Here is a 6,805-nt window from a genome sequence, read left to right on the forward strand (position 1 = left end):
GAGTTTGGCAAGAACCTGCCTGTGCACCGTCCGCCCTGTTATTTTTAGCGAGCATCCTTCCTTTGCCAGCTACAGGGGGATCTACTTTGGGCCGCACTGGGGGAAAAACCTCTTTTGGGGAAGTCTGCTGGGCTGGGTGGGGCGAGCAGTGCTCAGTCATGAGGCATTAGAAGTGGGTGAGCAGGGAGCTGTGCTGCAGAGAGGACTCCTGGGGCTGGGGCTGGCTGTGACGGGTGTCACGGAGGAGGTAAAGGCGGGAGCCAGCGCGGGATGCGGAAGGAATTAGGAGCTGAGCTTGGGAGAGGGGGCAGAGCAATCAAACCCGTCCTTCAGCCACCTCCTGCTGCACCTCCCATCCCAGCAGCCAGGCACTGGTCACCAGGCACTGGGACTGAGCATAAATGGTATTAACCCCCGGTGGGGGGCTGCACTGGATACTTTGCCCGCTGCTTCCCCTTGAAATATGTTGGCAGCTGGTTGTGTGGATGGCAGGAAGCAAAAACAGTCAGCCAAAAGTTAACCTGAAGAAATTCCCCTTCCATCGTGCTGCAAAGTCTGGCAGAGAGCTGCAGAGCTGGTAGCAAGCCAGCCCTAAGCAGGAGCGGCAATACCTGTGCACGGGTGATGCTGGTTGTCCCTGTGGGTGCCATACCATCCGCTGGGCGTGATACCACTTCGGGAGCCGAGACTGGAAGAGCTGCCCTTTACCGCTGCGGTTCGCTACCTCCCTGCAAGAGCAGCGAGATTCATTGCCAGCCCCGTTTTTGCAGCATTGCACAGCCAGTGCGCCAAGCGGGGAGCCCGGGCCAGCTGCAGCAGGAGGTGACTCCCACCCCGCAGCACCCTCGGCAGCACAGCTGAGGTGCGGGGTGAGACCTTCTCCCCACGAGCGCTCATGGGAACGGGATGTCATCTCAGCCAAGATTCCCAAAACCGCCTGCCAAACCTCCCCGCAGGGATTCTCACCCTGGGGAAGTCTCCTTAAAAAGGCCTTATTTTTCCAGAGGGGGAGGACTCGGCTCTCTCTGAGCGCGGGGGCTTTTGAGGTTGTCTCACGCTGGGCTTTGGAAAAGCGAGGCTCTCCTGGCTGTGAGTCACTTTGGAAACCTCCGTCGGAGCTCTTTGTTGCAGCCTCCCTAATTTTTCATGCAACTCATTATTAAAAAGCCTCACGGTGTCTGAAATGCGAACTAGAATATGCCACATTATTTCGACTTCGGAGTCATCATTTAGCAAAAGAATCAACGAACAAGAAGATTCAGGATGTGGTCTCTGGGGGGCGAGACTGGCTCCAGCGAGAAACTGCATAAAAGGGAAAGAAAAAAGTACTTTATTAGTGTCTGCTGCTACGCCTGCGACTCGTGGGACGCCTGCAGCTTGGGAAATAGCGTTGCTTTTTGGATCGAGAGTTTGGCTGCTGTTAAAGGACAGGGAAAGCTGATGTAACAGCAGGAAGTTCATTGCTCTGCGTTGCTGTTGTCCCCTTCCAGTGTTTGAAGAGCATTGCCGTTGGCAGCAGGTGGCACTGCAAGCAAGACGTGCAGGGCCTGCGCCTGGGAGCAGAAGGCATCGCTGCATGGGTTTGCAGTGAGCAACCTGAGCTGGTGTGTTGGTGGAAAGCTCTGGGGAGGTGAGCGTGGCACTAGATGTTTCCCTGGCTGCAGCGGGCCGGGTGGCTCTCGCAGTCCATGTGCCTCCATCCATTCGCAGTCCATGTGCCTCCATCCATACGCTTGCTCTGCCCAGGCCCTTGGGCATCTCCCTGGTATTTTCAGGCTCTGCCAGTCCTGGCGTGTGGCTCGCACCAGACACTGCTGGAAGGCTCTTGCAGGGGGCTGTGGGACCTGCAGCCCTGAGCAAGCGCCTGCTATCGGGTGCATTTTAGCAGGAGTGGCCCCAGCCACCCCTGGATTTTCCCTGACCTGCTTCCTTTACCTCCTCCCCATCCTTTTTTCCGTGTGATCAGTGTCCCCTGCCTGCACTTAGCCAGCAGCTCTTCTTTCTTACTCTACACCCCTGCACAGGCTCCCTTTGTCTGTTGCTATTTGAGTTCCTTCCCAGCAGCTGAGATCACTTCTGCATCTGAATTACTTTGGGCTCGCAGGAGCTTTAGTGCAAAGACTGGGTTTCTGTACAGTGCCAAGCACTCTCTGCTCTCTGTGCTTAATAAGTAATGTGGGACCCTTCTGTGCATGAAATTCCTGATTTAGGTAGAAATTGGGTGGGGATGCGTTGATTTAGTTCAGTGTTTTAATTCCCCATTTCTGGCTGAACTCCGGCCAGGTCTGCCTCTTGCAAAGTTTGGCGCTGGGTTGTCCTCGCTGTGCAGCGCCTCTGAATAAATATGTGGTGGGGAAACCCCGGCTCCGTGCGGTGCTCGGCCGATGGAGAGGTGCATCTTGAGGCCTCGAGCATAGCGAGGCGTTTGCCCTGGTAAGCACCAGGCATGTTTCTTTGGTAGAAAACCTGCAGGGTTTGGGGACGAAGCACGAACTCCAAAGTCTGTGGGGGAGCGCGGCTCTGGTGAAAACCCTGATGCTCATCGGATCGATTTATGTACTTGGGTTAAGAGAGCAATTTAGAGGACCAGAGCCTAAGTGGGGCAATTTGCAGGACTCCAGCCGGGCTGTGCTGATGCTCCCTCCTGTTCTCCACAGGGGGGAAAATCTCTCTATAAAAGGCCTCAGGACTCCCAATTCCCACTCTCCTCCCTGCAGGCATGTGCCGGGGGGTACCATGAATGTCGCCCCGGGGTCGCCTGCTGCATTTCCCCACCAAACCCAGGGCTCGCACCCCCTCTTCTGCTTCCCCTCCTCCGTGCCAATTAAAATCCCGCCCGTCCCCGGGTGGCCCCCAGGTTATGTTGTCCGTGGCACGGCTTGGATGTGTTCCTGCCCTATTCTCTGGTTTTTTCTTTTTTTTTCCGTCTCTCCTCCTCATGATGTCTCTGCTTTCCCACCCACCACGGCTGTTACGAAAGGAGCTGTTGGGAGCCACGATCCTGTGTGAGGCAGGGTGCAGGCGAGGCCCCGAAAGCAGCAGCGGAGCCATTTTGGGGATGGCGTCACTTAAAACTCCCCAAGGATGTTCAGCGCAGCCGGGAGACCTGAGCCACCATGGGGTTGTTGAAGGGCACCCAGCGAGGAGTAGGCGCGTCGCTGGAGCCGTGCCGTAAAACATTAATGAGGTCAGAGTGGTAGAAACTTCAATAAATCCCATCTGTGTTTGGAAAGCTACAGAAACGATGGGAGAAACTTCCCATCCCTTGGTAACTAAGGAAGGTATTAAATAACAGCTCCTCAGGGACAAACATTTTCAAGCCAGGAGAGGCAGATAACCTGCAAGTGGGAGGCTTTAAAGAGCTCGCTGAGCCTTGGCGCACGGGGAGTTTCTAGAAAGCTGGAAGGTTTCTGACACTCTCAATAGCAAACAGGCAAGTGGCATAGCCATGAGCCAGATAGTCTGACGTCCGTCATCACGCAAGTGAGTTTCAAGTGGGGAGCGCATCCATCAGCAATCCTTTTCTTGATTTGAGCCTCTTAAAAATTTACGGCTGGCGTCACGGACCGATTTAGAAATGGCACATCTTCAGCTGCCGCCCGAGAGCTTGCTCCTCCCGCCACCTCCGGTGACCCCCTCGAGACACCCATGCATCTCGCAGGAATCTGCAGGGCGAAACCTCAAATGTCACGGTTAGGAACGGGCTGAGCGTAATTTAGCATGATTTTAAAGAAAATAGACCCCGTCAGACAAACGCGATTTTATTCTTCAAGGTTGCAGCTTTTCCTGTTCAGGGTAACCAGATCTCTGTTCTAGACTTCCATCAAGTGTTTAAACTGCATGAGGTTTTGATTAAAGAAGTAGTTGCACAGGGACCTGGGCTGACAACGCCTGGCTCCTGATGGATGTGTATCTCTTGGTTCATTTATTTTTAATTTCCCATCCTTTTCTCCTTCTTTAGAGACTAGAGGAATCTGCCAAGTGGATGAGAAGTGCTTGCGCTGGCAGGGAGGGGGGAGTTTGCAGGCGCTGGCAGCCCGATTTCGCCTACCTCTGACCACTTCTTGCTAAACTGGGAGGAGGGTGCCTGGCCCAAAACCTCCCCACACTGCTGGGAAGCGGCCGGGAGCTCGGGAGCTGTCGGGATTCAGACCTCAGTGAGCCAAACTCCAAGAAACCTTCTGGGGGCAGGAGAAAAATGCCTGATGCCGGGGCATTTCGGCAGCTCTCACTGTCTGTCTTGCAGAAGGGAAGGATTGAGCGGTGGCTTGATGGCGGTGTGTTAGCACCTCGCTGGGGAAAGGAAATTGCAGGGCATGAAATGGCTGTGCGAGGGCTGGAGCGGCAGGCAGAGCCTCGCGGGGAGTAGACCTCGGTTAGCTGAAGTTTACAGGGTTGGGAGTTGAACGAGTTAGAGGGATTTAATGGTCTTTTCTGGCCTTCAAATTCTGCAAACCTGTGAGAGTTTCGTGGGCTCCCCCGCAAACCTCTGCCTGCCTGCAGCCATGGGTGAGAGCAGAAAAACAGCCCTCAACCATCTTCTGGAAAGTGCTTTTAGGTGCTGTTGTAGAAGCCATGGCACAGTGACGATGATTATCTGCTTATAACAGATGCCAGATCAATAGCGGGGCTTCAAGCTACGCCGCAAGGCAATTGACTGCAGAAAGTGTTTCTTTATTGGGGTAAAGCTGGGCTTGCAACGAGGCTCGGATTTGCTCTTACAGCTCTGGTCTTAAAATGTCACCACCAGCTCTGATGCCTTTCATCCTTCGTGCAGGGAGAGAACGCACATTATTTGTAATTGGACTCTCTACCAGGCAGCAATAGCCGTTTTCATTTCCTACAATGCCTGAGAAAGAGCGAGGATTTGCTTTTTTTTTTTTTTTTTCCTTTTTTCTTTTCTCCCCCAAACAGCATTTAGTGGCAATTTCATTCCGAGTGACTTGGTAACGCTTCCCACTCGGGTGGCGAGGGCTTTGCAGCGATGCTGTAACGGGTGCGGTGAGCGGATGGCATCGATTCTCCAGCCGTCTCGTAACATAGTGAGTCCTGGCCGGGTGTGTAACACTGCGCCTGTTTGGCTCCTAAATTTAGCTTTTCCAGCGTGTCGGCACCACTGCGAGCCACATAACAGGCACCAAAACTGGGTCGCATTCCTCCGGCCTGCCGGCTGGAGTGACACAATTAGGAGCACTGTCACCTTGGGGGAGAGCCACATCCTTCATCCCAGCACCGCTTCCCTGCAGCCTCCCAGCTAGGGGTGGTGGTGGTTTCATCTAAATCCTCTTTAAGAAACCGTGCAATATATTTTTATGATGTCCTTGCAGGCCGATCCCCTGCGGCAGGGGGGATCATGGAGCCCAGCCTGGCTGAGCAGCTGTGAGCTGAGGTGCTTCATCTGTGTATCGAGCCAGGCAGGGTCTCAGCCCTCGGAGCTCCAAGCGAGACGGTGGCAATCATTCGAGCAGCTGCCTGGCCATTGTGCACAGGTACCAGCCAAGTCAGGGTGTGCTTGGGTGGCTGAGCCATTTCCGTGCCCGTTCCTAGCATGAATTTGGGATCCAGCTGGTGTGCGACGTGCCGGCTCAGCGTTTCTCTCAACCGAGGTCAGAATCTGTCTCTCACCTCACAGTCCCCTATGGATCATGGCCAAGCTGACCCAAAAAGCAACCTCCTTTTTTTAGCTTCTGCAGAATGCTTCTCTAGAAACCCAGGGTGTTTGTTGTATATACTGAACTTTTCTTGTTTAGTGTTTTAAAAATAAACTGCGGGCTGCTGGCAGCCCTGCTGGAATAAGTCAGCACACGTACAAAAGATGAAAAAATAGATTTAAGCCAAGAGTCTTGTTTCCATATGCATCAGAGGATTATCTCCTAGAAGTTGGGAGAGGCCCTTTCCTCTCTGTCCTGCTCCATCCCTATCCTGCCATGCTGCTGCTAACCACTTTCTCCTGCTGATGAGGTGCTGCTCAAAGATGTTAGTCTATGAAATGGCATGTCTGTGACCACCTGCATTCCACGGGACAAGGCAAAAAATGCAGCTGGAGGCAAAAAAGAAAATAGTATGATCTACCCAGACCGGGAGGCGTGGAAGACAGCGGGTCCTCCTGTGTGGCCCTGGGCTTTGGCAGTGTTTGTGTGTAGCCCCGGAGCTGGGAGCTGCTGGAGCCCCGAGCAGGGAAACGCATTGCCTCCCCCGGGATATTGGCTGTCCGGGGAAGCCGGATGGAGGCTTCCCGGGTTGCGTGCCTGCCGCAATCACAGACGTGAGCTGGGTGTTTCCTGGCTGTGCCGTGGCGCAGACCATTTAGCAGAAGCCTGCCCAGTTCCCAGAAGGATGGGATCTCCCAAAATAGGTTGCTTTGATGAAGAAATGCAGAGACACGCAGTCTGCTGGGTGCTCTTGAGAGGTTATTTCCCTAAGACCTGCTGCCCGGCTTCCATCATGATGCAATTGCATCTCCTGCGTGCCTGGAGACTCGTGGTGGGGAGGGAGGCGTTGGGGTTTTGTGGTGGGGGTGCGGGATCCGGCTTGTGGCAGGCTGGTGGCACACAGGGTTGGCACCCCAAAGAAAATGCTTCCTTCTTTTCTTTCTCCCACCTTGATGAACTCCAAGGGGACGCTTATCTCCGGTTGCTCACGCAGCAGTAGGAAATGGGTAGTAAAGTAGATCAGTAAACCAGTAAAGCAAACCCCTCCTTCTCTTTTCCACCCGTATTGTGTCCCCGATGACAGGAGTAGCTGGAAATGGCACTTGGCAGGAGCATCCCACATCCCTGCTCTCTTGAGTGTGAAACCAGAGGGG

At 54.1% G+C, this 6,805-nt stretch overlaps 1 protein-coding gene across 1 annotated transcript in view; it reads left to right on the forward strand.

Moving 5' to 3' along the window:
* The window catches only part of PEMT (phosphatidylethanolamine N-methyltransferase), a gene marked incomplete at its 5' end in the record, with an annotated part of 38,695 nt that overhangs the window by 104 nt on the left and 31,786 nt on the right, over nt 1-6,805 (forward strand). The window lies entirely within an intron of this gene.

This window comes from Fulmarus glacialis, unplaced genomic scaffold, assembly GCF_000690835.1.
Source record: "Fulmarus glacialis isolate BGI_N327 unplaced genomic scaffold, ASM69083v1 scaffold2389, whole genome shotgun sequence".
In the NCBI taxonomy this organism is placed as follows: Eukaryota; Metazoa; Chordata; class Aves; order Procellariiformes; family Procellariidae; genus Fulmarus; species Fulmarus glacialis.